The sequence below is a fragment of the Oreochromis niloticus genome, linkage group LG4, assembly GCF_001858045.2.
Source record: "Oreochromis niloticus isolate F11D_XX linkage group LG4, O_niloticus_UMD_NMBU, whole genome shotgun sequence".
NCBI classification, from domain to species: domain Eukaryota; kingdom Metazoa; phylum Chordata; class Actinopteri; order Cichliformes; family Cichlidae; genus Oreochromis; species Oreochromis niloticus.
Window position 1 is genome coordinate 27,803,904 of NC_031969.2, and position 6,000 is coordinate 27,809,903.

Genomic DNA, 6,000 nt, shown 5'->3' on the forward strand with positions numbered 1-6,000 from the left:
TCTTACAAGAATGCTCTTGCAAGCTTTGGGGAAAAAACCTTTTTTTTTTCTGAACATACTGTGACTTTGAGACAAAGGGTAGCTCCAGACACTCCAGCTGTGCTAACATACTTGTTATCTTGCAGTTGGGGACAAAGTGAAGCCAGCAGAATGAAGAACCAATGGTGGCTGAAACTGAACCTTTTTATGCCCACGTATGTTTGATTAAAGATGATTAAAAGTGTTTGTAATAAGTAGTGATTTATTTATTCATATAAATATTCTACTTGTAGTTGTAAGATAAGTAATTTATCAACTAATTATAGAAAACACAAACCTTATCCAGCAGTATCAACAGTGTGAAATGAGTTCCACCTCAGCAGACTCGTTAAAACACTCCTCCACTCTTCAGTGCACTTGTATTGATATTCTAGTACATTAATATAAAAGTAGCAGACTTTAAAAGGGGCCATTGCACATAACAAAATCATTTACTTATCATAATAATATTGGCCTACTGACAGATGACACACTTAATGGCCACTTCATAAGGTACACCGTCTCTCCTATTTGCCTTCAGAAATGTCTCAATTCTTCATGGCACAGATTCAACAAGGTGCTGGAAACTTTTTATTTAAAAGCGCCTTTCAAAACACCCAAGGACACTGTACAGAGCAAATAAGACAAGCATAAAAACAGGAAATGAAAGGAAATGGGCAGGAAAGAGCGACTAAAAGCCCTGCCCCCCCATGGTAATGAGATGAAAGAAGGAACAGAAAGAAGAAGAGAAGAGGAGAATCTGAGGCACCGGGATGGGATGGAGTTCTGTACCAAATCAGAGAAGTATGGTGGGGAGAGAATGAATAGCCTTACATGTATAAAGGAGTATGATGATGGCATCACGCAGTTTCTGCAGGCTTTTCGGCAGCACATCTGTAATGGGGAATATCCTGTTCCAACACATCCCAAATATACTCTATTGGATTGAGACTTGGTGACCGTGGAGGCCATTTGATTACAGTGAACTCACTGTAATGCACGCCACAGAAATAACTCAAAGGTTCCAGTTGTCTAGGCAACCCTCTTTTCTATTTACTACCAGGTCATATGTCATTTATGGATATTCTTCACTCTATAGTTGCTTAACGTTGTTTGCCTAGAAGTTTTCCTTAGTTGGTTGAAGTTTCACAATGTCATTATCTTTCTGTGGTCTATAGTCATCATGTTCCTGCAAGTTGCTTCCAGTCGGTATATACTTTTACCTCAGTTGAGTGGAACCTGGTGTGGTCTTCTGCTGCCGTAGCCCATTTGTGTTTGACATGTTGTGCATGCTCTTCTGCCTACCTTGATTGTAACAGCAGGTCATTTGACTTACTGTTGCCTTCCTGTTCTCATCTAACCTCTGGCATCAGCATTTTCACCCAAAGATCTGTTCTCTAATCTGTGGTCAAATCCCTGCAGATCAGTAGATCTGCCATGTAGATTCTGAAACACAGTATGTGTCTGTCTGTCCGGTATCAACATTGCACAGACCATTTTGGTTGTCTGTCATTTGCCTTTTTCAGCAGTTGTTCATAAAGTAACCTTAACATGGACGTGTAGTGTTGTTTGAAGGTGTTTGAGCACTTCTCCTGTTTTAGCAAAAAGCTGATTCAGATCCTATGTAATTCTGAATTTATTAAAAAAATGGAGGAACACAGAAGGCATGGTGAGTTGGTATCATACAGCAAACATAAACAGAATATTAAAAAGAGAAGAGATGAAAACTAAGAATTTCTACTTCTATAAAATGAAAAACGCTGTTTAATTCCTGTCTATATGAGGCTGTTTGTGTGGTGTCAGTAAGGCTGCTCAAGTACAGGATCTGAATATTTATTCATCTCACTTACACAGTGACTTGCCTTTCCACATTCGTTTATCTACACATGCTATACTTACGAATACACAATTACATGAAAATATGCAAATGCCTGTTTAAGCGTTACCCCTTAGCCGGACTTCTTGGGTCTTGGATATTGAGATTTTATGTCTTAAAAATCGTTTATGCAAAATGTCTTCCAGTGAAGTGGCTCAAAGTAAAATATAAACACTTAACTCTTGTTTTTTTTTTTTCTTTTAAAGACATCTCTGCTTGATTGTGAAGGGCTTCAATAACCCCTCGATGTATGATTAGGACATTTAAATTGCTGATTTGAACAAAGAGCTCTCAGAGACGAAAAGGAGCAACGCTATTCTTTATCAACGCTATTTTCTATTGTCTGCGTCAGCGAGGCAGTCCAGTTCATCGGTTTGTAATTGCTCTCCAGCAATCACATGTCAGGCCTGGCCTTGTGTTTAAGCACTTACCAGATTACGATCTGTTGCAGTACACAACACAATAATTCAATTAGTCAAGCCATATTCCCATGCTAACCAGTCAACTGTACATGAAAGCAGACCAGCCCATGCACCACTGAGCACTGGGTAATAGTGATTTAAATATCAATAATCAATCACTCTTTCAAAAAGAGTAATAGTTTTCCCTTTCTTTCTTTCTTGTTATGCCAGGTAAATGAAAAATGACGCACCTGAAATGGAAATTTTGAAACACGAAGTTTCGTCTTGCATGTAAATTTGCATAAGTGTTATTTATGTTTGTTTGTGTGTTCTTGCAGAGGCTCGTTAATAGCACTCTCAGTCAAGATGTAAATAACTTCTGGGTAATGTTCCAACCTCTGTCCCTTTATATTTCCCCTCCTTGCAGAGCTGATATAATAATTACTGTGTCCCGCACATTTGGAAGCAGCTTTCATCCATAAACGGTTATTAAAACATCCCAGAGCTTGTGTGGATTTAGCAAATGGCCTGTTTGAGTTTATGCAGACATTATGCATTCTGGTCACGCTCTTGTTTCATGCTGACATCTTTTACAGGGTTTCAGTGTGTGGCCACATTGCCCTCCTCATGACCCTTATTGGCTTTTCTCCTTACAACTCCTATTGATATTTGCACCTACATCATCACAATATATAGTATTGTGTGCGGATGAGAAGAAATGGTGAAGGCCATGTAAAACTGTGTGATGTTCCCAGATAAAATTCAGACTCGCGGTGGAAAAGTGGAGAAAGAGGAGAAACAGCATTTTTTTTGCACACCCTGTCATAGATTACCATTTAGACGAACTTGGGAATTGAAAAAAAAAAAGATTTGAAGAAGAGGCAAAGAAACTGCAGTAACATCTTTGGGAATATGTGTCGTCATGTAATGATATAGTTTTTGTGTTTGGAGATGCAGCATGTGCAGATCTGATGTAACGTTAATCCTGTGTGGGAAGGTGTTTTCACTGACTCGACCATGTGGTTCACAAGGTATATCTTAATATCTTTGCAGACTTGTGGAAACTGGGTCTGCTTGTGCACTGCGATCAACAGCCACCTTTCATATGTCTGACCATCCTGTGGTCAGGTAGTTTCTGTCTTCCTAAGTCTAACCAGTTTCAAGAAAAATACCTGGGAACTCTTTACTTAAAAAAAACTTAGAACTAAAGAAAATCAGATGCTTTTATCTTTAATGAGACACCAAACACTGAGGGCAGGTGTGTATTCAACGTCTTAATTGCACCTCAAGGACAATGAAATAACTCTAGCATATCATGCTAACACCATTTTCTTGAATTCATGCAGAGTCTTATGTCAGGTGTCAAAACACTTTAAGAGTGTGACATTACCAAAGATGTCATTCTTTGATCCAGACAACATAGCCTACCTGCTGAAAGCATATCAGGAAAAAAAAAACCTGCCATCCTTGTTTATGCAGCTATTTCACATAACCTGCATGACGCATTCTACATATCCTTTACTGAACTTAACACATTCATTATATACTTTAGTCAGGTGTTTTTCATGGGAGTGGTGTGAAAAAGAAGCCAGACTGGCTGCCAAGTGATAGCCATGCCACCCAATCCCGGTGCCATTCAGTGGAATTCCTGGAGCCATCGACCACTCAAGACACTTCTCTTTCTACAGGGAGTTTTTTTTCAGGCAGAAATGCATAAAGAATAAAACTAGTGTGGTAAGTGTTAATCTCGTTAAAATGACGTTGACGCCATAACCCCCATAGCCATTAACGCAGCAAATCTCCGTTAGCAAGTTAACGTGGATCGCCCTGTGCGAGGGCTGCACAGCGTCAACGCGTTAGCGCGGTTAGCTCGTTAACGCGTTACTGCCGTGCAGCCGCGCCAAATCTTGCTAACAGAGATTTGCTGCGTTAATGCAGTTATGGCATTAACTTCATTTTAACGAACTTAACGCTGATAGCACTAAAACACTAATAAAATAATAAATCAAAACACTAATTGTATTACAGATAATTCACTTTGGGGAAATATATAAAATTTTAGTGATTGGCTAGTAATGTTTCTTTCAGTGCCATATGTATATTTTGAAGTCCCAAAAAAGGCAAACTAGTGAAAAAGTTGTGTTTTTAATTATCATGTCTTTTTGCTCTGTGGTCGTAGTGTTTCAGTCGGTGGAAAAGCTTTAAGAAATATGTCAAACCCAAATATCCACAGGTCTAATTGACACAAATTGTTGATGACAAATGTAAAGTGATGTTGCAAAAAACCCCAGATGTCCTGTAATAATAAGTCTTAGATTAACTTGAGAACTTGCAGATGAACTTGGCCTCAAACAAAGATGTGAAGATGTTTGTGCTGAGCACTCACAGTTCCTGTTGTCATAGGAGCAAGAATCTAAATTCATCAACCAGTTTGAAGAAGCAGTCAGTGCAGCTGATGAAAGGCTGACCAAATACAGACAAATGGTCAACCTGGCATTGAATTTCCTAAACAGGTGAGCTTTTCAGTCACAATGCATTATATTTATAGTAAATGGTGCCAAGAGTTACATTCTGCCATCCCTGGCTTCTATTCAGTACCTCCTGTCAGGAACTGGCTTAAAGTAGGTGACAAAGGGGGAGTCCACACAAGTCTTTACTTACACACAAAATAACTCATTCAACATTACCTAACCAAAACACAAACAGCACCACCAATAGGTTGATGTCGGATCTCTGAATGTTGTAACTCGCAAGGAAATGAACAGCTTCTTCAGCAACCTAGGACCAGAAGCACTCCCAGAATCTGTGAATGGGTCTGTATGTTTCCTACTCAGCCTATATGAAGAGTTTAGATGGGGCTTACTGAGTGGGAAATACCCTGCAAAAATCCCTTGCAAATTTTTAGAAAACACCACCACAAAATCAGTTATTTTGGTTGCAAAAAAATGGGAAAATCTTAGCCGGACTGCACAGACGACCTCTTCCCTATAGCCTTCTTGACAGGTCTTTGAATTGACACTTTCAGATACGATGTCACCGCCTGGCGGAGTCCACATGGTGACATCTGCTAATCATCTGTCCAGTGCCTGTTCACACATCCGCCTGTCTATTCGAGGGATCTTGTCTCTTGGTGCCCTCCGCCTGGCTCCGATTCATTCTCACCTTCTGTCTGTATCCATGTCTTTCACACACTCCCACCTATTTCAATTTCAATCTCAACATCATTTTTCATCTCTGCTACACATCGGCTGCGTTTCGATGCAACTTCTTATTACTCACCTCTCTTGCTCTGTCTTCTCTCTCCCTGTCTGTGACAGGCTGATCATTCGGTCTGACTCAGTGCTGCTGTGATCGAGACAGTGTGACTGCACATACTCACAATCAAGCACAATTCCGGTTCATTATGAACTGGAATTTGGGTTTATAGTTTCTCATGTTGTTTGTATTGGGCTTTATTATGTTATTCTGGTGAAATTGATTCTTCAATCCAGAAGAAAGAAATGCGACGAACAGTTTTTATAGCTGTCAGAATTAATATCAAACTGTAAAACATTATTGAGGACACTCCACTCCCAGATGTATTCATGTGACCTTCTCTGATAACAACACTTACAGATATAAGAAGTGACTTGTGATATGACATGAAAAAAATCCTCAAAAAACGCATTTCTTTTTTTCTGTTTAGTGTAGGTCCTTTTGTTTTCT

General features: G+C 39.5%; 1 long non-coding RNA gene across 1 annotated transcript in view; it reads left to right on the forward strand.

The window, feature by feature from the left end:
* The window catches only part of LOC102076670 (uncharacterized), a 57,996-nt gene extending 57,674 nt beyond the window's left edge, over positions 1-322 (forward strand). Inside the window, exon 4 of the long non-coding RNA XR_001224080.3 lies at positions 126-322. This is a non-coding gene — a long non-coding RNA (uncharacterized LOC102076670). The remainder of the gene's footprint in view (positions 1-125) is intronic.
* Positions 323-6,000: the final 5,678 nt, after the last annotated feature.